Source organism: Taudactylus pleione, unplaced genomic scaffold (genome assembly GCF_031769625.1).
Source record: "Taudactylus pleione unplaced genomic scaffold, aTauple2 ptg000292l, whole genome shotgun sequence".
NCBI classification, from domain to species: Eukaryota; Metazoa; Chordata; class Amphibia; order Anura; family Myobatrachidae; genus Taudactylus; species Taudactylus pleione.
Window position 1 is genome coordinate 2,825,621 of NW_028284694.1, and position 26,801 is coordinate 2,852,421.

Consider the following 26,801-nt stretch of genomic DNA (forward strand, 5'->3'; position numbering starts at 1 on the left):
TTCTGCACGTCTGCAGAAGCTCATTCTGACTGCTGCACTGTTGCAGGCGGGCCGGCGGGGAACCTGTAGTCACTGCGTCGTCACTATGGCACAGGAGCAGAGCGGTGGGATGCCCCTAAGGCATTCCAAATGCCCTAGGCATTGGCTTAGAATTCCTATGCCTAGGACCGGCTCTGGTGGTGGTGGGCGCCTCTATGCTGGTTTTGGGCGTCTCTATAATAGCTTTGCGATTGCAGTCATTATCATATTTTCGCAGCATACAGTAAATGCATGTATAATCACAACTGCGATCTGTAGTGAATCAGGCCCTATATTCCCTACCACATATACATACACGCACTAGACCTAATTAACCTACCAGTATAGTTTGGGATTTGTGGGAAAAAACTGGAGCACGCAGAAGAAACCCACGCAAGCACGGGTAGAATGTAAAACCTCCACACAGGTAGGGCCTTGGTGGCAACTGAACCCAAGACCTCAGTGCTATGAGGCAGGAATGCTAACCATTACACCAACCGTGCTGCCCAGAAGCTGATAGGTGCTTTCCTCATTGCTCATGCTAATATTATTTATATGCATGTTCAGCAGTTAATTCATTGTTTACTTTTTTGCTCACTATGGGGCAGATGTATTAAGCTCTGGAAAGTGATAAAGTGGAGAGTGATAAAAGACCAACCAATAAGCTCCTAACTGTCATTTTTCAAATACAACCTGTAGCATGACAGTTAAGAGCTGAGTGGCTGATCGTTTATCACTCTCCACTTAATCACTTTCCAGAGCTTAATACATCTGCCCCTATGAGACAGAGGGCCTGATTCAGACCTGCTCGCGAGCGCTGAGCGCTCGCAAGCGGGTCGATGGTGCCCTAATGCGCATGCGCACGACGGAGGGAGCTCCGTCGTGCGGATGCGCGAGACCCGTCGCTATGGGTCTCGCATCAAAGGGGGCGTGCTGTCGATGGTGAGTGACAGCACGTCCCCTTTGGTGGGCGTGCCGGGGGCGTTGCTGTCCAGACGGAGGCGTTCCCATGGGAACGCCTACCGTCTGGGGCCGGCCCCACTGACATCATTAGTGACATCACTAGTGATGTCAGTGGGAGTGATTTTGGCTCTGATAGAGCCAAAATCACTCCAGGGCTTGTGGCAGGGAGACCCTACCGCAGGGTCTCCGTCGCAAGTCCGATGGTCAAGACCATCGCGACCATCTTTTTGGCCGCTCGCATAAGCTGTGGGTGGTCACCCACAGCTGTGCGAGCGGCCAGGAGGCCGCTCCATTTTTAGGTAGGAGGGCCCTGATTCAGAGCGAGCGCTCTGGTCAGAGCGTCCGGCTCAGAGTTGTACCTATTGTAGTATTATTATTATTATGACTGTGACATACTGTATGCCTGTTGTAAACCAGTGCATATGCTACCAGTTCCGACCTTGCCATGCAAGCGCCTCAGCATAAGGGCATAAATACATTATTTTTTGCTTGTGGCTTCTTTGAGCATAAATTACACCCAACATAAATCCATCAGGACCTATATATCTATTCTATACACAACACACACAGCTTAGCATGCACAAGGTTGCCTAAGCTCTATGCCAATTGTTTCCGTTGCGTTATTAAAGCAGTTATGAAAACAACAGCAGGGAGTACAGAAGAAATGCAGTCTCTTATATGGTGCATGAGTAGCACTGGTTCCACCTTTGTGTTATAGCAAGTTAGCCATGATCTGCACGAACATCACAGAGTGCAAGATTGTCCTATCATCGATTAAGCTGTGGCAGGACTGTACACTATATTAAAAACATGGGTCATGCCTTTATTGAAGCGCAACGAGTTGAACAATAACATAATGAACACTATAAAGTAGTCAGTTTGCAATAAGTGAAACACATGACACCACCTGAAAGTTCAATGTTAATGTTCGGTTGAGCTAAGACACAGTGAGAAAATAATATAAAGCCATCTAAAATGTAACGATGAAAGTAAAATATACTGGCCATGAAAGTAAGGGCCTGATTCAGAGCCGCTCGTAAGCGGCCACTCGTTCGTTCCGAGCGATGTTTGCACAACTGCGCATGCGTACGGGTCGTAATACGCATGCGCGAACCAGTCAGTGCGGCCGAAAATCGTTTGTTCACTAAATAGCGAATGCCTGCTATTTTGAGTGACATGAGGAGGCGTATGTGGGTGGTAACAGGGGAAGGTGCTTGAAAACGGGGAGTGGAGATCAGAACGCAGGCGTGCTTAAAGGTCAAAACGGGCGTTTTATGGGTGTGCATAATTAATACAGCAGCGTCATTGACCACGTCACTGGGTTATTTTATAGCCAGAACTGCTCGCAAGATTGTGGTAGGAAAAAACGAACCACAAGAATAGTGAGCAGTTCATACGCTGGTCAATGTACTCGATTAATCTAATAAATAGCGGACATGACGTAGGATGCGAGCGGCCAGGGGGCGTAGTATTCCAAAAAAAGACCGCAAGTTTTGTTCGCTCATTCAGACCTAGAGGCGTGAACAGACCGCAAAGAGTGAACGGTTCATTTGAATAGCCACCCCTTTTTTCTGAACGAGCGAGCGCAAATAGCATCCGGCTCTGAATCAGGCCCTAAGTGTATAGTTCATGCATTACTGCTGCAAAGGATTTAGCAGTGACACAGTAACGTCTCAGAGCAGGTCCAAGGTTTAGGTATTCTCAGCCATCAGGTCTGCACTCTGGGCCTCATTCAGAGATGCATACTATCCCGATGGTTAGCATACACCTCCGATGTATTCTGCTCTGCACGAGCGCAAGGCCCATTCTGCGCATGTGATACAGAGTATGCGTTCTCGGAAACGGGAGCGTGTCGCCCTCTGTTTGCTGGGAGTGCTGAGCCAGGGTCTGCGTCCATGGATGCAGATTTCCTGGCCTCGCAAGCCGGCAGGACCCGGTCAGGCTGTGGGAAGCTTCAGCTACCGCAGCCTGGCCAAAGCGACAACAATCACAACCGATGGTCGGGATGGTTGCAATGGTGTTCCCAGGCTGCTACCTCGGTCGCAGCGCTGAGATCGCAGATGCAGCAAGGAGACATCTGTTTCCTAAAGACTCCTCCTGCTGCATTTGCATCTGAGATGGACGGAATTGTGCAGCCGCTTGTGTGCCGCTCTGCAGTTCTGTCCGTCTCTGAATCAGACCCTCTGTCTTCCATTTTCATTTGTTTTTGATATAAGCAGCATGGAGTTTATAGCATCTTTTGTCCGTGTGGGCTATAAAAGTCACCATTCAGTCAACACTCAGAATGTCATCACTAGAATGTTGCCAGGTTCTGAATCTCGTCAAGTTCTCAGTGACGACATGGATGTTAGGTCGACACGTAGAAATTCACAAATGTGATCATGGTCATGTCAACATGTTCATAATGTCGAGTTTTTTGCATATTTCAATCTAACTCTAAACCTAACCCTAACAAGGAATGTGCAAAATACCAACAGGGGCCGATAAGTAGACTAACCCTCCCCCGGTGGTGCCTAACGTCCCCCCGATGGTGCCAAACCCTAACCCCTCCTTCCCGCTCCCTAAACCTAACCCTCCTGGGGTAGTGCCTAACCCTAACCTCCCCCCAGTGCTGCCTAACCCTAACCCCCCCCCTCCCCATAGCCTAACCCTTCCCGGTCGGTGCCTAACCTTAACCTACCCTGGGAGGTCCCAAAACCTAACCCTACCCATCCCCGGGCTAACACTAACCCGCATACTTACCTTCGGGATGCCAGCGGTCGGGTTGCCCACTTCAGTATATTGATCTCTTTGAGACAACGGCATCGGCATTCTGATGGGCGTCAGGATTCCGGTGTCAGTATGGTAGCGTTTCGCTACTGCTTGAATCTTCCTGAGGAGGGAAGTGCCCTGGCCCGGTATTTATACCCCCACTAAATAACCACAAGATAGACCTAATGCCAGGCATGGAACATCTAACATCTAGGATCCTATATGTTCTATACATATATTCCTATATACCAAAATCCATAAAAGTCAGTCCTTAAATTAATTTCAACCCTCAATAGGTTGTTTCCGGCTCTCCGCATTGACTCGTGGTACTTCCTTGCTGGTGAAAGGGCCAATACTAATGATGATGGCTTCGGGCTGTGAACAGAAACACACCAGGCGGCGCAGATTTCCTCTTGAAGTCATAGGAATTTTCTCATTAGCTGTACACATACACATATAAGCACAAGGTAGTAAATCTGGATTCCGTGGCTTCCCGCAATTACAGCCACTTTGCATCCAGCTCACAATCGAGCCAATTGTGTTTTTACTTGATTACAATTGTTTCTTAATGTGTACGACATATAATGTAATAGTTACTTTGTATCGTTAACTAGTTCCATGTAATTACAACCAGGATTGGTCTAATCGTCATGTGGGTCTGAGCTGAAAATGTTCAAGGGCCTATTATGAGAAGCGGAGGAGGTGTGATCAGTGCTGCGAGGGTGTGGCCAGTGCCATGTGGGTGTGATCAGTGCTGCGTGGGTGTGGCCAGTGCCATGTGGGCATGTACACCACTTACACTGACAATGCCTAGGGCAAGATGTACTAAGCTTTGGAGAGAGCTAAAGTGGTTAGAGATAAAGTGCCAATCAATCAGCTCCTAACTGTCATTTTACAGGCTGTGTTTGAAAAATGACAGGTAGGAGCTGATTGGTTGGTACTTTATCTCCGTCCACTTTATCTCTCTCCAAGGCTTAGTACATAGACCCCTTGGTACTAAACTATGTAAAAGTGTAAAAATTGTGAGGAAAATAGAAATGCAATTTTAATACTTATGAATGGCCGACCGTGTGCCCAGCTGGTGATTCTGTCATGATGACGGGCCTATTATTAGGTGGAGGCCTGGTACTGTAGTCCCATCTGCCCCATTGTTAAGCTGTCCCTGACTACAACAAGTTTAAACAGATCTACCTTACATTTTATCACGTTGCTGTAACTCACAATCACATAGCAAAAACATGGCAGCCTCTCTGTGCTAGAGATACTATAAAGACTAATAATAATAACTCCTATGTACTAAACAGCATGTATACCTTATTCCTTACAGTGATTATATAATTGGGAGAATTAACTGATTCAATTTTGTAGTTTAGAACAGTCTACCGGACCAGCAAATAAATAAAGATAGAAATTAATGGTTTCCGTAGACTAAGAAATAAAAAAATAATCCTGGTAAATTGAATGAAAAAATGGGAACAATGTTCTGGTCATTAAGTGATCTGTAAAGAGAGGGGTATTTGTTTAATTTCAACTTCTATACATAATGCTCATCGTGCCCACACTTTGCAGCACTCATATAAAAGATAATGTACCAACACAACGAGACAAGAAAAGACAGAATAATCCATAGCGTGGGAGTAATTATCTTGTATTTACTGTATGAACCAAACACTTCTTATAAACATCTAAATAGTGCTCAATTAGTATGAAATATGTTTCCATATGTCAATTGCAGACGTAATGTTTACAAATTATCCTGAATACCATGATTAATGGGTCTATCAAGGGCCACCGCTGTGCTATTGCTGGTGCTAGCCCCCATCAGTAAAGTGATTCATGGATTAGAGTGCAAGTAAGGTGGTACAGGCTGCTATGGTGCACAATTAAGAAATTAGTAACGAGTACACCATACCCTACCACTTTACCGCTGGCAGTGCCGCCATTAGTTCTGCCGCTGACCGAGTCACCCATGGCGTGATGGACAGTGTTGCCAACTCTGAAATGGAAAACAAGCAACCTATAAGCAAAAAACAAGTCCAACTCAATCCTAAAAAGCCCAATAAAAAAGCCCAATTTATGGGGGTGTCTTTGTCCTCACTCTCTACCTGCCTAACTTCCAGCGACGCGACACTCGACCATGCAATATACCGTATATCGGGCGGTCGATACATACTGCATTATGTGGTGTCCAAACGTCTGATATGTCGGGCACCGGCTCCATCCACTATGCCAGCGTCAGCACCTGGGTCGTTCCATTGGCCCTACATGCAGGCCGATGGAACGACCCCGATGGATGACCCGCGGGAGTGCGCAGGGTCACACATAGTGGGTACACACTGGCCGATTTCAACGATATGTCAGCCCAATCGCCAGGATCAGGCGACCTATCATCTAGTGTGTACCCACCTTTCCTTTACCTTACTCTTCTTCTCCGCATTTCTCTCACCCCTCTTCTTTACCTCCTTCATTCCTGTCACCTGTCTAATTCCATTATCCCCTCTTTTTAACAGCCTCAGTACTTCTAACTTACCCCCATGTACCTGCCTCATTCCTGTCACCTATCTAATTCCATTATCCCCTCTTTTTAACAGCCTCAGTCATTTTAACTCACCCCCATGTACCTGCCTCATTTCTATCATCTAGTTTACCTCTCCTTCTTCCCTGCCCCCTCCAACTTCACCCTGTCCACTGCCCTCTATTCCCCAGACACAACCTTCCCCCTCCCTCAGTCACTTCCAGTACAAAAAAAACACACACACACACACATTTACTTACTTCTAGGGGTGCCTCGGCAATATACACAAAAAACAAGCAACTTGCAAAAAAAAAGAAGCCCAATTCCGCTTGTTATAAGCGGACTTGGCAACTATGGTGATGGACCCCCATCTCCAACTCCTCCTCCTTTCGCTGGGATGCCGGGATTGCAACATCATGACTTCATGCTGCCTGGCGTGAAGAGGTGCCACTGGCTGCACCCTCCCTGTCTCCATCTCTCCTTGCTGATACCAGTGCTGGAGACAGAGTGAAAGAGAGAGAGAGACTGTATATAGCAATGTATGATAGATACTGTTTAAAGAGATGTACACTAGAAAAAGTTACTGTTTATAGACATGTACATTAGATAGAGAGTTAATGTTTACAGAGGTTTGTACTATTCTAGTTACTTTATACCCTTCAACCATTATTATTCCTAGTAGGAATTTCCTTCATAATGCGAACTATGAAAATAAAAATGTATTTGGTGGCTCAGTCAATACTACACATTCTTATCCTACCTGATAACTGATAAGTATACTGGTAGGTTAATTGGCTGAAAATAAAAATGAACCCTAGTGTGTATACATATGGTAGGGAACATAGGACCTCATTCAGAGCCGGACGCTATTTGCGCTCGCTCGTTCAGAAAAAAGGGGTGGCTATTCAAATGAACCGTTCGCTCTTTGCGGTCTGTTCACGCCTCTAGATTTGAACGAGCGTACAAAACATGCGGTCGTTTTTTGGAAAACTACGCCCCCTGGCCGCTCGCATCCTACGTCATGTCCGCTATTTATTAGATTAATCGAGTACATCAACCAGCGTATGAACTGCTCGCTATTCTTGTGGTTGGCTTTTCCTACTGAAATCTTGCGAGCAGTTCTGACTATAAAATAACCCAGTGACGTGGTCAATGACGCTGCTGTTTTAATTATGCACACCCATAAAACGCCCGTTTTGACCTTTAAGCACGCCTGCGTTCGGATCTCCACTCCCTGTTTTCAAGCACCTTACCCTGTTACCACCCACATACGCCTCCTCCTGTCACTCAAAATAGCAGGCATTCGCTATTTGGTAAACAAACGATTTTCGGCCGCACTGACTGGTTCGCGCATGCGTATTACGATCCGTATGCATGCGCAGTTGTGCAAACATCGCTCGGAACGAACGAGCGGCCTCTTACGAGCGGCTCTGAATCAGGCCCATAGTGCCTGATTCAGAGGCGCTCGCTATTTGCGAGAGCTCGCTCTGAATCAAAGCGGATTTTTTTTTCTAAAAATCCGCCTCTAAACCGCTCGCATAGCTGTGAGTGACCGCTGTAATCGCGACCATCGGGCTTGCGACGAGACCATTGTGGTAGGGTCTCGGTTCACGCAGCCCGAGTGAACTTCCTGCTCATTCGTGATGTCAGTAGGGCCACCCACAAACAGCAGGCATTCCTTCGGGAACGCCTCCGTTTATCCAGCCACCCCCCCTCCCCTCCTACAAAATGGGGCGAGCTGTCGATCAACATCGACAGCTGCCCCATTTTGTAGCGAGCCCCGGAGCGAGTGAAGTTCTCACTCGCTCTGGGGCTCGTGCACGCGCATTGCGCACGCCACACGTGCGCACTGGCCGACCGTCGGAGCGCGAGTGGGGTCTGAATCAGGCCCATAGTTTGTAAGCTACACTGGAGCAGGGACTGTAAACGCTGTGGCATATGTGTCACTATATATGTATATACTGTGTGTATGTATATATATATATATATATATATATATATATATAGTAATAAATAAAATAAATAATAAACAATAAATGAAACCAGCAGTTGCCAGAAAGCACCTGTGCACCTCTGTGGATTTAATATGGAGGAGATAGAAAGAGCAATATGACAGGGCAGCACGTATCTGTAAAGGGGAGATAGTTAGGTGCAGTGCCACTAAATCTACTTCCACATGTAACAAGAATTGTAGCATCACATGTACTGTACCAGCACAATCATTCTCCTTTCCCAGGAAATATCAATGAAAATAAAAATGCTTTGTTGTGTCTAGATGTTTTTGTTTTGTATTTCTTCATGTATTTTAGATACTTTGTTGTTGTTTTTTTAACAAGAGAAGCTGAATCCCAAGTCAGGGCTTCCATTTCCAATTTGCAAGTGTTTGCCAGCAAACAGGGACATGCAAGCTTAGAAGCACAAACAATGGTTTAGCTAAGCAGTAAGGGTACTGTTTAGGGTACTGCTTCCCTGCCAGCCAGTATTACCAGGTACTTGAATATCACTTAACTGCTAAGACAAAGGCCCTCATTCAGAGCCAGTCGCCTGAATGAGGGCGGCCTCTTCTTTTTTTTAGTGCGGCCTCCTGGTCGCTAACTAAGCTGTGGGTTACCACCCACAGCTTAGCGACAGACCAGGTTGATGGTCGCGATGGTCAAGATGGCTTGCGACGAGACCCTAAGGTTGGGTCTCAGCAGCCGCAAGCCCCAGGGAGCTTCCCGCTCTGATCGAGCAGGAAGCTCCCCACGGACATCACTGCTGATATCAGTGCGGCCGCCCACAAAACGGCAGGCGTTCCATCAGGAATGCCTCCGTTTGTGTAGCAAACCTCCCCGCCAAGCCTACAAAACGGGGCGAGCTGTCGATCACCATCGACAGCCACACCTTATGTAGTTAGCTCCGGAGCGAGATAATTTATCTCTCGCACGCGGCCTTAACATCGACCTGGTTACGAGCACTCAGCGCTTGCGACTGAATGAATTGCGCTTGCGACTGAATGAATTGCGACTGAGTGAATGAGACCCAATGTTTTTATCAATAAACTGTGGTGATAACTAATTTTCTAACAGTGCAATAACAGTGAAAGATTCTGGACCTGATTCAGAGCCGGACGCTATTTGCGCTCGCTCGTTCAGAAAAAGGGGCCGGCTATTTAAATAGAGCGCTCGCTCTTTGCGGTCTGTTGACGCCTCTATGTCTGAGCGAGCGAACGAAACATGCGCTCGCTATTTTGTAAAGACGCCCCCTGGCCGTTCGCATCCTACGTCATCTCCGCTATTTATTAGATTAATCGAGTACATCGAAAGGCGTCTGAACTGCTCGCAGTGCTTGTGGCTGGATTTTCCTACCGCAATCATGCGAACAGTTCAGGCTAAGAAACAACCAAGTGACGTGGCCGATGACGCTGCTTTGTTAATTATGCACACCCTTAAAACGTCCGTTTTGACCGTTTGGCAAGCCTGCGTTCGGATCACCACTCCCCGTTTTCAAGCACCTTCCCCTGTTACCACCCACAAACGCCTCATTCTGTCACTCAAATTAGCAGGCACTCGCATTTTGCGAGCGCTCGATTTCCGACCGCAATGACTGGTTGGCGCATGCGCATTACGACCCATACGCATGCGCAGTTGTGCGAACATCGCTCAGAGCAAACGAGCGGCCGCTTACGAGCGGCTCTGAATCAGGCCCTCTGTCTTATCGCCCCACATTAATAAATATGCACGTAACTATGGGAGCATCTGCTATAGCAATACTGACATCTTTCTATTTCCAAGTAATGACCCTCAACTGTACAATAGCAGAATTGCAGAGCTTTGCAATGACAATATACTGAGTTGCCAGATGTGTGAAGTTCAGCGCCTTTTGTGTGAAGTCATAATATTGGTGGGTGGTATGAGAATACATTCAGACTTTACTGCATCACATCTGAATTGCCAGTTCCATTAATTATGTAAAACACACACTCACTTGTTTTCACATTATGGTTACTTTTGTTGCCTGTAGTTTTGCTAGAAAAAAATAACTCACCAAATACATTATACTGTCATAAACCTCACCCAAGGCAACAGATGTTCCCGGCTGCCCAGGACCCCCACCTTCATGAGATACTGACCCCTTGGCATCTGATCAAGCAGATGAGATTTGATTTTCAGGATGCTTCTTCTGTCAAGGTCTGTAATTGGATAGCTGCACAGCTATCCACCCACTGGTCTCAACAAAAGAATGCTGACATTTAGCAGCATTTCAAATAAAAAATGCTCCTCTCAGGTCACCTAAATCATTATTAGTTTGGGATACCCAAGTCAGTATACCTGGTGGCTTGTCAGGATGCCGGCATTCAGAATACCGTAGCCGAAATCCTAACAGCAGTGAGTATTCTGGCACCAGAATCCCGACCGCCGGCATTCCGGCAGTAAGTACTAGGGTTAGAGGGAGGGTTAGGCACTAGGGGGCAGGTTAGGCTGCGGGAGAGGGAGGGTTAGGTTTAGGCTGCAGGAGAGGGAGGGTTCGGCTGCGGGAGGGGAGGTGTTAGGCTCAGGGTGAAGTCGGTTAGGCTGCGGGAGGGGAGGGTTAGGCTGCGGGAGGGGAGGGTTAGAATTAGGCTTCGGGAGGGGAGTGTTAGGGTTCGGCTGCGGGAGGGGATGGTTAGGCTGCGGGAGGGGAGGGTTAGGCTGCGGGAGGGGAGGGTTAGAATTAGGCTGCGGGAGGGGAGTGTTAGGGTTCGGCTGCGGGAGGGGAGCGTTAGGCTGCAGGAGGGGAGGGTTAGGCTGCGGGAGGGGAGGGTTAGAATTAGGCTTCGGGAGGGGAGTGTTAGGGTTCGGCTGTGGGAGGGTTAGGCTCAGGGTGAGGTGGGTTAGGCTGCGGGAGGGGAGGGTTAGGCTGCAGGAGGGGAGTGTTAGGGTTAGGCTGCAGGAGGGGAGGGTTAGGCTGCGGGAAGGGAGGGTTAGGCTGTGGGAGGGTTAGGCTGCGGGAGGAGAGGGTTAGGCTGCAGGAGGGGAGTGTTAGGGTTAGGCTGCGGGAGGGGAGGGTTAGGCTGCGGGAAGGGAGGGTTAGGCTGTGGGAGGGTTAGGCTGCGGGTAGGGAGGGTTAGGCTGTGAGAAGGGAAGATTAGGGTTAGGCTGCAGGAGGGGAGTATTAGGCTTAGGCTGCGGGATGAGAGGATTAGGCTGCGGAAGAGGAGAGTTAGGGTTAGGCTGTAGGAGGGGAGTGTTAGGGTTAGGTTGCAGGAGGGGAGGGTTAGGCTGTGGGAGGGAAGGGATAGGCTGCAGGTGGAGAGGATTAGGCTAGGGAGGGGTAGGTTAGGCTGAGGGTGGGGAGGTTAGGCTGCGGGAGGGGAGGGTTAGGCTGCAGGTGGGGAGGATTAGGCTAGGGAGGGGGAGGTTAGGCTGAGGGTGGGGAGGGGGAGGTTAGGCTGTGAAAGGGGAGGGTTAGGCTGCGGGTGGGGAGGGTTAGGCTAGGGAGGGGGAGGTTAGGCTGAGGAGGGTTAGAGTTAGGCTGCGGGAGGGGAGGGTTAGTATACTTACCTATTTGGGTCAGGATTCTGACTCTTGGGAATGATGCCGCTGTCTGTATTCTGAAAACCTGCATCCTAACCGCTGGGATCCTGTACCCAACCCGCTTGTGTGATGTCAATTTACGTAGTTTCCACAATATAGTCTTATGCACTTTTACTAGAAAGGTTGACAGCATTAGTGGGCTGGTCTCGGCTCCTAACTGTATGTTACAATTTATGAACGTATAGAATGTGGACACCTGCGCTGCTCCTGCTAATGAATAGTGCATTAGACCCCCAACAGTTAGTAGTGATAGACCTTGGCGCACAAAGGGTTAAATAAAGCGCGACGGAATTTGTTGCGCTATATAAGAAACTGTTAATAAATAAATAATCAGTAATAGGTGTCATAGAGACAGCCCGTTGATTGGCTGAGAGCAGTCTGTCTCTTGGCCAATCTGGTCTATAATGCAGTAAACCACGTGGGTCCTGGTATTCAGTTTACTATACTGTATACAGTATAGCGTCATTGGTCTGATGTTCTAAACTGTTCTAAAGCCGAATCTTTGGTCGATTTGGAGTTGATTTTGACTTCAGTAAATTTTGACTAGACACCAAATCGCACCAAAAATGCAAAATCGACCTTTACTAAATTCACCCCCATATATCAAAGTGTTACCGCCAGCATGTGCATGTGTATATCTGCAGAAATTGGCCCAACGAAGGATGGTATAGCCAGTGACATATTTTTGTTAAATTGTGGTGATAATTGATTATTTATTACTGCAATAAGCAGTCGTAAGGAAATCAGCCTTACCACCACAATTGGGTTTGAGCTGATAAATAAGCCCCACAGTCACAAGCAATACAAAGTATAAAACAACACAAACCCCAATGTTGGCTTTGGACATAAGTACAAATATGAGATAAACTGTTTTGTATGGAACTGCTCATTACCCCCCATCAGCCCCACTGAGTATATAATGGATCAGATGGCATGGGTATAAGGACCTCATTCAGAGCCGACACTATTTGCGGTCGTTCGTTCAGAAAAAAGGGGTGGCTATTCAAATGAACCGTTCGCTCTTTGCAGTCTGTTCACACCTCTATGTCTGAACGAGCGAACAAACCTTGCGGTCGTTTTTTGGATAACTACGCCCCCTGGCCGCTCGCATCCTACGTCATGTCCGCTATTTATTAGATTAATCGAGTACATCGACCAGCGTATAAACTGCTCGCTATTCTTGTGGTTGGTTTTTCCTACCACAATCTTGCGAGCAGTTCTGACTATAAAATAACCCAGTGACGTGGTCAATGACGCTGCTGTATTAATTATGCACACCCATAAAACGCCCGTTTTGACCTTTAAGCACGCCGGCGTTCTGATCTCCACTCCCCGTTTTCAAGCACCTTCCCCTGTTACCACCCACATATGCCTCCTCCTGTCACTCAAAATAGCAGGCATTCGCTATTTAGCGAACAAACGATTTTCGGCCGCACTGACTGGTTCGCGCATGCGTATTACGATCCGTACGCATGCGCAGTTGGGCAAACATCGCTCGGAACGAACGAGAGGCCGCTTACGAGCGGCTCTGAATCAGGCCCTAAGTTACCAGACCACCATGCTTTGGCTAATTGTGTCTAGCGCAGGATAATTTTAGTTCTAGTTAGCGTTGTTCTATATGTACACAATTACAGCCAGAAAATGGTATAAACACTCACATTTGATAACAGTATCCAGTGACTGTGACAGAATAAACCAGCACTGTGATCATTGATGGTTATGTTATTTTTGAAGTATAGTGAATCGGAGCTAATGATATGCATAAAAAGTGTTCGCCTAGCAGAAAAATAATTAATATATTCGCGATGAATATGTTTTACACTTTTGATGTGTGATAATTATTGTTTGTTTGTTTTTTTTGTTTGCTGTTTTATTGTTATAGTGTATTGTTTAATTGGAAAACATTTTCAATAAAAAATACTCAATTTTTAAAAAATATAAAGATTCAGAGTACTCAATTATTTCAACAGCTTGTAAGCCCATTCTTTGTTGCTACGCTGTCCATGGTGCTGGACTTATTTTGAACTTTAAACCTCATGATTAACTGACTAATCGGAAGTGTATTGTCGGGGCCGGTGCAAGGTTTCTCGGTACCCTAGGCAAAACTTCAGCCAATTGTCCCCACCCATCACCAATAACCTCTTTCTAGCCTCTCAGGTGAAAGTGTGAAGGCAGCATCTTAGAAGTTTAACAGCCGTCACCTGTATTTAGTACAACAAAAATGTCTCTCTCATACCCCTTTCACACTGCCATCAAGTAACTCAGGTTATTGCACATGAACGCACCGCAAACCTGTGCAGTGTGAAAGGGCCCAGCTGAAATAACCAGGGTCTAGCGTTCTGATATTTCAACTCGGGTAATGTGCAGGGTTGAACCCAAGTTCAACCCGCCTTGCGGTGGAGTGTGAATGGGTAACCCGGGTCCCGTTCACTGCATAGGGAGAGCCGGCATTTGGAGATGATCTCAGCAGTGATGGTGGTGACATCATTGACCTGGCATTATTGCCGCTGGCCTGAGGCGGATCGCACCCGGGATGGATGCGTGTACAAATCTTGGGTGCGACCCGCCATTTGCGATGTGAAACGGGTATTAGAGACATCCTTAATTTTGTGAAAGGCAGACTCTGTAGTGCCCCCCAGATCCTGGCGCCCTAGGCACCTGCCTAAAGCTGCCTAATGGTAGAGCCGGCCCTGTGTATTGTTCTGAAGGATAGATGGAGTCACGGGATTATGCAAGATTAATTGCATGACAAAAATAGTAAAATGTGTAACCAATGGATTCCTATTGGACTAGTCACACATCTGACAATTAGTGGTAGTCACAAACCTGCAGTTTGTTCAATCTAAAGGCCAAAACACACAGCAAATAACAAGGCTTAAATCCGCCACCATGAGTTTAACACAAACTGCCCCATACGGGATCCACTGAAGATGCCGGCAGATGAGATGCCGGATGTCAGGATACCGGTGCCAGAATCCTGATGCCCGTCAGAATGCCGACGCCGGCATCTGGAAGGGATCAAGATAGAGACGTCAGCATCCCCACCGCTGGCTTCCCGAAGGTAAGTATGTGGGTTGGCTTAGGCCGGGGATGGGGGGTTAGGTTTAGGGACCTCCTGGGGAGGGGTTGGGTTAGGCACCGACTGGGGAGTGTTAGGATTAGGTTGCAGGGAGTGGGGTTAGGCATCACCAGGGGGGAGGTTAGGGTTAGGCACCGCCCGGGGAGGGTTAGGTTTAGGGTGCGGGAAGGGGGGTTAGGTTTAGGCATCACCAGGGGGAGGTTAGGGTTAGGCACTGCCGGGGGAGAGTTAGGGTTAGGGGGGGAGGGTTGGGTTACATACCTGCCCCTGTAGGGATCTTAACCATCGGGATGCCGCTGTCAGTATTCTGACCGGCATCTTGTCCGACGGTATATCATACCAATTCTGCCCCATACATATTAACATTGAGTCAGTCACAGATATGAAACCTCTCCTGACCTGCTGCCTGGCTATTAGACATACTCACCAGAGATTAACTCATCTTGTGTGTTGTGCTACCCAGGAGCCATCTGTTTGGTCCATAGTATTTAGGAGGGATGCCATATTTATTTATATATTGGGGGGACCATAATAAACTGTTCAACTTTTTTTTAAAAAGTATATATTATATATACTGTATTTATACACTGATATTTTTGATATTTAATGGTTTACCAAAACATATTATATAATGAATATGGTTTTAAAGTGCAGACTATCAGCTTTAAGTTGAGGGTATTCACATCCAAATTGGATGACGGGTTTTTGATTTACAGCTGTTTAATTTGTAGCCCCCTCTTTTCCAAGGGCCTAAAAGTAATTGGACAATTCACTCAGAAGCTGTTACAGGGACAGGTGTGGGCTTTTCATTCAATAGTAAAATATTAAGTAGGCTGAAAGTCTGGAGTTAAATCCAAGTGTTGCATTTGTATCACTATCCAAGGCTACCATATTAAAGAAGATAGCAACCCAGGAGTTTTTTAAGACAAATAAGTGGAATATTCTGCAATGGCTGCGTCAATCACCTGATCTCAACCCGACTGAGCATTTATTTCACTTGCTGAAGACAAAACTGATGAAGACATAAAGACCCACAGCCAAACGGGATGCAGTCAGGATACCCTAACACTGACAGCCCGACAGTGGACTAAAGATAGGCGTCGAAATCCCAAGGCCTATCATTAGCCCCACTATAAAATCCTGACACCCGGCATACCGAACGAATCTAAGCCGGGTGTCTTAGCATCTAGTCGTGGGGGAGGAGCGGGGGTTAGGTTTCGAGACTTCCCGGGGAGACTTACGGTTAGGCACCCCCCCCCCAGGAGGGTTAGGCACTACTAGGAGGGTTAGGGTTAGGCACTAACGGGGGGAGGTTAGGGTTAGGCACTAGGGGGGAGGTTAGGGTTAGGCACCACTAAGGGAGGGTTATGAGGGGGAGAGGGGAGGGTTAGGTTACTTACCAGCCCCAGTCGGGAATTAGGTCCATTGTGGTTCCACAGTCGGTATTTGATTTGATTATATACAGATTCCCAGCCAAACAACAACTGAAGACAGCTGCAGAAAAACCTAGCAAAGCATAACAAAGAAGCAGACCCGGCATTTGGTGATGTCCATGGGTTCCAGACTGTAGGCATTTGCCTGCAAAGGATTCTCAAAAATGTATTAAAACTTAACATTTTATTGAGGATTCTGTTAATTTGTCTAATTACATTAGAGCCCCTGAAAATAGGGGACTGTGTATAAAATGGGTTGCAATTCCTAAACAATAAATACTATATTTTTGTTCAACCGCTTGACTTAAAGCTGAATGTCTGCACTTCCATTGCATCTTCATTGTTCTTTTTTAAATCCAGTGTGGTGACATAGAGCCAAAATTATGAAAATTGTGTCAGTTTCCAAATATATATGGACCCAAGTGTGTGTGTGTGTGTGTTCTTTTGGGCTAATCTCTAGAACCACTGGACGGATTTGATGGGGTTTTCACTACTCTAGACAGGACAGACCTAGAGAGGAAGACTGGCCATCGGGGGTATACTTGGGAGTGGAGGGAGGAACAGAGTGGCAGGGATTGAGGATCAGGACTGAGCAACAAAGGGGGCGGTGGTAGGGACGGAGCGTTGGACGGGGAGTTGGGACTGAGCTGCGACAGAGTGGATGGGGAGGGGCAGCAGAGAGGGGATAAGGCTGGCCAGATGTGAGTAAGAATATGAAGTCACCATGCTGGAAAGAAATGACAGCTGGATGAACTCTGACCCCTCCCACCTGTGCCATAGAGTTCCGAGTTCTAATTTAACACACATCTATAGTTTCCAAACACTGGTTATTTCCCATACTTACTCATCACATACCACTTACTCATGATGGCACCACAGACATTTCTAATAAACACTCAATAACTTCATCACAATTATCCACAATCAGTAACAGTACAGAAAAAAAGGCATGCACAGGTCACATACAGACAGTGGCGGGCTGGGCCGGGGGGCAGGGTGCCATGTGCCCCCCGGGCCGCAGCATCATGTGGGCCGCGGGCAGTCTGTGTCACTGTGACACAGACTGCACCGCGTGTGTAGCGCTGACCGGACGGAGTTCGGTCAGCGCTACACAGCACAAACACACAGCCACCGGAGCCGGCAGCTGTGTGTTTGCTTTAGCAGCTGATGAGAGTCAGACAGACTCTCATCGGCTGCTGCTCCCACTGCCAGACATCTTCCGGCTCCCGCAGTGGGTAATGGGAGTGACGCGTCACTCCCATGACGCGTCACTCCCATAATGCAAAGCGGCGGACGGAGGAGCTGATCTCGGCGGCGGGACCAGGAGCAGGAGCGGGTGTCAGGTAAGTGTTTTTTTTTTTATATTATGTGTGTCTACTGCGGGGCGTCTGGCACTATAAGGAGGAGACCACTACTGGGGGCACTACAAAGGGGGGGACTACTACTACTGGGGGCGCTACAAGGGGGGGGGACTACTACTACTGGGGGCACTACAAGGGGGGGACTACTACTACTGGGGGCACTACAAGGGGGGGACTACTACTACTGGGGGCACTACAAGGGGGGGACTACTACTACTGGGGGCACTACAAGGAGGGGACTACTACTACTGGGGGCACAACAAGGGGGGGACTACTACTGGGGGCACAAGGGGGGTACTACTACTAGGGGCACTACAAGGGGACTACTACTAGGAGCATTGCTTAGGGGGGAGGGGACTACCACTGGGGGCACTGCATCGAGGGACCACTGCTGGGGGCTCTATATAAAGGGCAATAGTGGGGCTACTGCATAGGGGGAAGACTACAACAGGGGCCACTATTTAAGGGGCACTGCATAAGGGTTACCACTACTGGGGGCACTATATAAGGGGCTTACTACTGGGGGCACAAGGGGCACTGCATAGGGGGGATCACTACTGGCGGCACTACTCAAGGCCTGCATAAGGGTGTCCTCTCCTGAGGGGGGGGGGGACGCCGTAGCACGCACGTTCTTTCGGGCACCCTGGCTACACGCTACTCCTCTGCCAGGGCCGCCGGCATGCATTTGCCCCCCAGGCTAAAAGTTGCCAGCCAGCCCCTGCATACAGATGATCTAGCCTCAATACACCATACAGCGCGATATGCCTGGCGTGAGTGAGCCGCCAGGTCCTGTGCAACTCTACTAGCGTCTGGCTTCTTTTTTTTTACGAAAGTGCATCTACATAGCAATGTAATGCAATTAGGATGGACCAGCAGACTGTGCTGATTAATTTGATATGTGACACGTGTATATCCAACCAAATGTAATAAATTCATCTCTGAGGTAAACATTTATTTTTAAAAAGTTGATGTTTGTCACTTATTTCTCACACCAAAAAAAAAGTGACCTGCTTGGCCATTTTTTTGTTCTCCTGTGATAATTGTAATTTACATTGTATCACTATGCTGCTGCTCCATTAGGGTTTACATAGTAAAGCTATTTGTATGAATGCAAGTGAATGATTGTTAACTTATTTTTGTTAAAAATGCTGTTTATAGATATATCTGTGTAATAATGTGGTTTCCTCTATTTTCCAACAAATATTTGCTGGATATCCCTCGAAAACACCCGTTTTCGGGTGTACTTGCAAATGTTATGGGTCCTGTTTATCAAAGAACAATTGCAGGATATCCAGAGTGTTTTCAGGGAGTAGTCGCAAGTATTAAGGATCCCCTGAATGTATCCAAGGGGTGCCACGAGAGATATCTGCTGTAATCCCCCATTTTTGGCTGTTAAAGTAGCCCCAATAATTGCAGAATTTACGCAAAAGCGCACGCATGTTTCTACTGGCAGTCGCCTGTCTGCAAGTTTATGCAAATGCCGATACAAACTCCTTCCCTTGTGTACATCTGTGCGGCCGAAGGTGCAAGGGCTGAGATGCCAAGTTTTAGCACCCGCAAACGCTGTAATAATGATAGGTGCATCCTTATATGTCACCATCAGTCACACCATGGACACTTGTACCAGGTGCAGTTTCTCCATCTGACCACAGCCTCCTATGCTTAGGAGGCCGTGGTCAGACACCATGCACCTGTCACAACTGTGTCACTTTCTGCTCTAGTGCTTCTAGGACACCCTGGTCTGTATCTCAGCATTTTGTTGCATCAGCTGAGTGTGCTAGAAGCACCAGAGGAGAGAGCGACACACCAGGCAGGAAAGAGGAACTGCACGGGTTGTGACAGGTGCAGTGTTCTAAAATGAATACTATATGCTTGCAGCAGTGAACACAGCCACTTGCACTGAAACGCCTGCGACACTCTCATTAACACACCCGCTGAATGGACCATCTTTGCGTGTACCACTAGCCACCTCCTAGGAATGGACATTACTTTTCCGCCACACTTTGATACGGTCTAACCCGAACCCAAACCATGTTTGTGCGTGCACTCTGGGTTTTTTTTTGCGTTTACGCAGTTGCAAATAATAGCTCAACTAACGTGAACATCGGTATTGCATGCGGATTGTATGAGCTTCAGAATCAGGCCCGGTATTAGCCGTTGTAGCCTATAGGCTACACTTTACAAATGTTACCAGGAGAGAGATCTATAAAATCCCTCCCCGGTACCCCCCGCTCATTCTTAGTAGTGCGGCCGGTCCCAGAAGCTGAAAGTAAAGCGATCCCTTTGCTTTTACATGTCACAGGGGCAATCTTCCGTCGGAGCACCCGTCCCTGCAAGTGTTTTAATATATTTTGGTGATCCTTAATTATTTATTTAATACTTAATAATAAATATGTTCCTAAGTGCCATCGGGATGCATTTAGAGAGGATCACCAGCAGATATCGGCGACGGCTGCTGCCATCTCTCGTATTCGACTGCGAAAGCAGCCCCCTATAGGATTCTGTGAGGGTGGCATAAATGCAGACTTTACCAAGCTCCAGAATGCGAAGCTCCCCAGCAATAGATGCCGCATGTGTGCATTCAGAAGACGCACGCACATGCGCAGCACTGCACTACTGGCTCCTGAAGGAGAAGTGACTAGCGCATCTCAGCACCTGCATCATACTCATACTTGCCAACTTTCTATTTGCCTCCTACTAGAGGTGGCAGCCTGGTCGGCGCAGCAGTTGGCATGGCGGCAGCATAGGTTGGCAGTGCGGGGGGCACGGTGACACAGTCGCCTCATCGTGGGCCCGTCCCTGCTATACAATGCCGAGACTACCTGGGGGCAGAGGGGGGCAGCCAGTCCGGGGGACTTACCCTCTCTTGCTGTCGCCACCTTTAGGCTAGACTACTTGCCCACTCTCCCAGAAAGTACGGGAGGCACCCAAATCCCAGGTAGCTTTACCGGACGCCCGGAAAAGTGGGCAAGTCTCCCGACAATTAATAAATACTCCCCTAAAGCAGAACATATTTGAGATGTTTACATACAATCCAGATTTTTTTTTGCAAACTGTGCCTGGAATGGTGGGGGGGGGCACACAAGAGGATGATGAGTAAAAGTAGCAGTTTCAATTAATTTTGAGGTAAAACCATAAAATGCCTAAAAAAAAACAAAAATAAAAAAATCGCTATACGGGGAAGATTGTCCCCTCCGCCACCCCGTAGCTGCCTGCCAGTAGTACCATCACGTGACCCGGGCTTATCAAAATAACGCGGCGGTGATGGCTGCAGCAGAGTCCCGGAGCGGCGAGTGAGGGAGAGAAACTGTCAGTCATGTGACCTGAACATCGGGATCACCGCCTCCGCTCCCCACCTTCCTGGTCACCGGGGATCGCTGCTGGCCCCTCCTATAGCACAGGTCTGACGGGCGCAGTGTGTGGGCGGAAGTTGTGCCACCTGTGGCTCTCTCTCCAGGTCTCTCCTGCGGTGGTGGGATTACAAGTCCCAGAATGCTTTGCAGCCCCAACCATGGACACTATATATGCTCCTCCTCTGTAACTTTAGGTTGTAGCCCCCCAGAATCCAGGGACAGAATGATCTGCTAATCTGCCTCTCTGGGGGTGGTGATGGTCAGTGACCTGTTCTGCTACTTTCCCTGCACCCTGTAAATGTGGGGCAGCCACTGGTGGTACTCAGGGCCTAATTCAGCAAGGAAAGCAGTTGCTGATATGCACGCAATCGGCCGATTGTTGTGTACTGCGCATTTATCGCAGTGCGCGAGCTAGCCCTTGTGATTGGGACTGCAATCTCAGTGACTGCGCAGACCCATGGCAGAGTGATTGACTGGAAGTACCGTTTGTGGATGGTGACGGGGGGGTGGTCGGCAGAACGCAGGTGTGACAGTGCGTTTGTACGCCGTTGCAGGGGTGTGCATAAATTATCCACTGTGATGCCGTACGCAGCCTGAGGCCTGATAGCGTGCGATGAGGTTAGCAATTCCTGAGTAAGATCAGAGCTTGTGCAAGTGTGCATGAGGCTGCGATGGTACTCCATGTTACCGATGGTTTTACAGTCTTGCTAAACATTACGGATGTGTGTGTAAAGTAAAGTTGGCGTCCTTATGTTGTACTGCGATGGCATAGCGATCACAATGGATTAGTATACTATCGCATTGAGACTGCGTGCGTAATCGCTATTGTATTCACAGTTGCGTTCCCTAGTGAATCAGGCCCTTATTTGGGGGCATATTTATCTTTACTTGCTTTTAAGCTCAAATTATTATTATTAATGAATGCATATTGCGGCAATAAGAAGAATCATTTGGGAAATGTATTAAACAGGTTCTCGATATGATCCTGTGTCCGCGCAAGACGTGCTTAATACATTCAACCGGTAATTCATTTCAAATTGCCGCAACAGGCGGCAATCACTTTATTTACAAGCCCACCCTCGGCACAGCTACTACCACAATGCGCCGTCATCAACGGAAAGGGGTCCCCTGGATATCTCTCCTGATCAGTTTGCGCTAATGCTACATTGGCTAGCACCAGCTAATGATGACGTTCGCTGACTCGTCAAAGCTCTGGAAAACTGAACGTTTATTTTTTGGAGTTTGGAACGTTTCATGATTTTGTCGCGAGGGCGCTTTTCCGAATGAAAATGGAGGTCACCCCTTTGTACATTCTGGGGATACTTATTTCTTTACAGGAGTCCTCCAAAAACAATCTATTTTAGGAGGATACCCCCCCCAAGAAAATGTTAATAAATCTGCCCCCTGAGGTTAAATCAATCTTGTTTATTTTCCGTATAAAATAAAGGGTGCTGATTTATATCTGAACGAACCACAGTCTAATGCTGCCATTTATTTGCTATGTATTATTTGCAAAGACCAGGCATACTTATTTTTTTCTGTGCAATTTACAGTCAAGCTAGTATGCACCCACCCCCTTCCAAAATGGTCAATCTGGCCACGTATTTTTAATTTCCCACTTAACGTGGATTTGCCACATGTGTTTACTCCTGACTATGAATGGTCTTTTATTGTTTACTCTCCTAATAGGTGACTTCTGTGTTAAAAAACTAAACCGTTAATCATAACCAGTCTAACCACTGCTGCTTATCTGAATGCTGTGTTAAATTGCTATATCGTATGCTGCATTATTAAACCTAGTGGTACCATTTGTTGTCATTGACAGGTTGGATTCTACACGTATCATGGAATAAACTGGGATCCATAAAGCCAGAGTGAAACCTATAAATATTGCCGTCCTCAGATCGTGCAGACTCTACTGCGCTGACCAGGAGATACGGGACGTGGATGAGCAGGCAGGTGACCTGTATATTTGTGCTGTAGTAATGTCACTGGTGTACTGTATGTGCTGTCCCAGCTGATATAAAGTGTCCAATGGCAAAGTCATCATTACATTTATTTTCATAGCTCCAGCATATTCTATGCATTACTTTACAATTCCGTAGAATGTGCTATTCTTGTGTATAAGAGTTTACCTATACCTGTATATTGATTTTATTATCGCTAGTTTATTGATTGAAGTTGCTGCACACCAAACGGATGCGTTACAGGGAACACAAGCAGTTCTCATATGTACATTTTCGTCTAAAGTGATCTTACGTTTTCAAATCTAGTAATTGTGTTTGATATAATTATTGAAAATTGCTCATGTCAGCCATAGCACCTGTGTTTTGAAGTTGCATCTAACAATTACTCTTCTGTTTGTGGATTCATATAATTTTGTTGTGAGTTATGATTAAAAGTCTTTGTAGCTGCACATTGCTTTATATCTTGTAATGTTAAATGATGGCTAATGTATGAGTTCATGGACAGTCTTCTATCTTAAGGCTGCGTCCTGTACTTAGGCAAAACTAAAGACACAAAGAAAATATTTTCTAGACTTCTTTTCTTGTGCAAATAGGACTACATGGCTACAGACACCCATCAATGCGCATGTAATGAAAATATGCATGTTTTCCACCTTTTGTAGTGTCTGGAGTGGGATAAACAATAGGTTGCGGCGGCACATGGAAGGTCTAGGCTAACCTTTGATGTGTGTCCCATTCCCTTCCCATAAAAGTGCAGTGGCTTTGGTGCACACCATGGCAGGTACACGCAGCCCCTTGTTCCCTGCTCATGCACTAAGCAGAGCACCAGTACACAGGACATACCGCCCAGGCATCAGGTTGGATTGGACAAACTGGGAAGAAGGGACAGAGCCCTCAAATCTGGTCTGTCCCTTGTAAATGGGTACTGTAGGGAGGTATGTGACTAGTCATCTTTATGTTTTTACGTTGTGGGGGCGAATGGGGCGGATCAGATTGAGTTCCTTTACTAGTCAATATAATAATCAGCTATGTTCTGTCCCATCTCCGACATGTGTAGTGGCAACCGGGTCTTTCACCATCCTCTTCCCCCAAACTGTTCTCCCTGCAGCGACAGGACCGATAATCCGGAGAGGACTAGTCTGCGCTAGAATCGGGGTAAGTGACACGGTGGGGACAGGGCAAACCGAGGTGACCTGGAATATGTGATCTCTTTACTTGTACACATACTTAAAGTGGTTTATATGCTCCTTTTTTTTTTTTTTTAATTTTATTTACATTTTAACACTCATTGCAAACTTCAGTGTGTTAGAAGCCCTGGGTCCTTATTGCTCTTGTAGTATTTTGTAATATCGTTTTTGGCGCTGAGTGGGGCATTAAAGGTCACCTATAAGTAGTGCACCATCTTTGAGGGCTAAAGTCAACCAACTGACAAAGTCCCTCATTCAGAGCCGTACACTCTGAGCAGAGCGCACGCTCTGAATGAGGGCCGGCCTCCATAACTATGGAGCGTCCTCCTGGACGCTCGTATAGCTGTGGGTCACCACCCACAGCCTATACGAGCATGCAGTTTGATGGCCGCGATGGTCTTGACCATCGAAACTGCGTGCCGGAGCCTGCGGTTGAGGTTTTCAACCGCAAGGCCCGGAGTGATTTTGGCTCTATCAGAGCCAAAATCACTCCCACTGACATCACTAGTGATGTCAGTGGGCCGGCTTCTGACGGGAGGCGTTCCCTTAGGAACGCCCCCGTCAGGGAGGCACGCCCACCAAAGGGGGCGTGCTGTCAATCAACATCGACAGCACGCCCCCTTTGATCAGACACAACGAGCGAAGGAAAGTCGCTCGTCGCGTCTGGCGCATGCGCACGACGGAGCTCCCTCCGTCGTGCGCATGCTCAGTGCAGAACATCGACCCACTTGCGAGCGGACAGCCGCTCGCGAGTGGGTCTGAATCAGGGCCAAAGAGCGGTATCCAGTTAGCCCCAAACATTGTTCGGGCGCTAATTGACACCCGTGATAGGCCAAAAACGGGGATTTTTAGCCGATTATCGCCAATGGTTTTTTTTTTTTTTTCACCCTATCCTATTATTTTGGTCGAAATAATAGGATAATTCTCCCGAAAACATGTAGGTGCCACAATGAGCTCGCGGACCTATGTGTTTCCGCTTTTTTTTTTTTTTTTTGGTGAAAAAACGGCAATTATCGTGGATTCTTTTTCTGGACATGTCGGGTCCCCAAAAAAAAACCCAGATAAGTGCAGGCATCAGGCCGACTTGGGGGCCAATAGGATAGCCCCGGGCGAGGTAATTAGCCACAGTAATTTACCGCAGCTAATAGGATACCCCCCAAAGCATCTGATACATATATAATGAATTGCCAAATTTCCTGGTTGTTGTCACTAGTTCCGAGCATATTGATAGGTTATAGTCTCATTGATAATGGTTGGGCAGACAGAATGGCAGTGTCAGTGGTATTCCTAGTTAATCAGAAGGCTGCAATATGCTTCACTGCACAAAATTACAGTCACAACGTGTGTAGGTGACTGGGCAGTGTAAGAAGAACCTGTTACCTTGTCCTAAGTTTTCCTTATATTTATTTATTAGACTGTGCCTTGTACAATATGTATTTAGCAAAGAAAAAACAGGGATTGCTCTGTGCTCCCTTTCAGCTCTATGCTAATAGCTTGTCTAGGCTTCCAAGCCCAGCTAAGCCACCCCGAGCCAGCTTCCTCTGTACCTTGCATCTCTCCTGCTGTGCGGATAAAGACAGCCTGGCCCAGGACATAGCATTTACAGATTGTGCAGTAATACCGGAGTGTTGTGAACACTGTGTATGAATAACTCTGATGTGTAGTATATTTGTAATTGTCATAGAATCACTGCATAGATTATAAAAAAAAAAAAAATCAGAGCTAGATAAAAAACAAGGTTTACCTTTATTTAAGCATGTTAAAGGACAAAAGAAATCGCACGTTCTTCACGCCTGTATAACAGCAGATATGAGTCATGCAATCCGTAACAAACAATAGGGTAAGAAGAAATACATTTTGTATATATATGCTGCACTCAGAACAGACAATGAAAAGGTCAGTAGCCACGACCGCACACCTGAATTAAATGCCCTCGGCAGCTAGGCCTACACAGGTTAGAACAATTCCAGAGGCGTTCTCAGAGTAGTGGGAAGCGTGTCGGTGAAGCTCTCCCATGTGTCAAAAAACGCTGGGTGTTCATCTCTTTCTGTAATGTAGCCTCCAGCTAATAATAATTATTATTTATTTATATGGCGCCACAAGTGTTCCGCAGCGCCTTACACAGTACATAAACAAATTGTAGACAAGTGACTTACAGAACAATACAATACAGGACATGGATAATATATATTGTTACGTTAACGACCATATCACCCAGATAAGCAACAGAGCATAAGCAACCAAGTGTTAGGTGCCCTAGTGGGGAGTAAGAAGCAGATGAAACAAAAGTAGGGAGAAGCACAAGAGGGTAGAGGGTAATCCATCCTAATGACATGGAAGAGTTTCACCAAAGAGATGAAAAATGGCATTGGTGTAGCCTGTAGCCACATTTGTACACCCACTTCTTCGCGGCAGCTGATATTGTCTTTAACAATTTTCTCACCCCCTTGACGAGGTGACCTACATACCTATTGCTAAAATTTAAAAAATGGTCCCTCCACGGTAAGTAGTTAGTTAAGTGATGGTGGTTATATTGCCAAAGCTGGATTCAAAACCACCGGATTGGGGGAAAATCCCAGAGGCAGTGCATCAAATCTGCCGTGGGTCCTCTGCATTTTG

General features: G+C 47.1%; 1 protein-coding gene across 3 annotated transcripts in view; it reads left to right on the forward strand.

The window, feature by feature from the left end:
• Positions 1–20,906: 20,906 nt before the first annotated feature.
• R3HCC1L (R3H domain and coiled-coil containing 1 like) overlaps positions 20,907–26,801 on the forward strand; it is a 72,912-nt gene continuing 67,017 nt past the window's right edge. For 2 of the 3 annotated variants that reach the window (XM_088482752.1, XM_088482754.1), the window contains exons 1-2: positions 20,907–21,076; positions 22,854–22,983. The gene's annotated coding sequence lies outside the window, so the exon portion shown is untranslated. The other variant, XM_088482753.1, reaches the window with a different exon arrangement.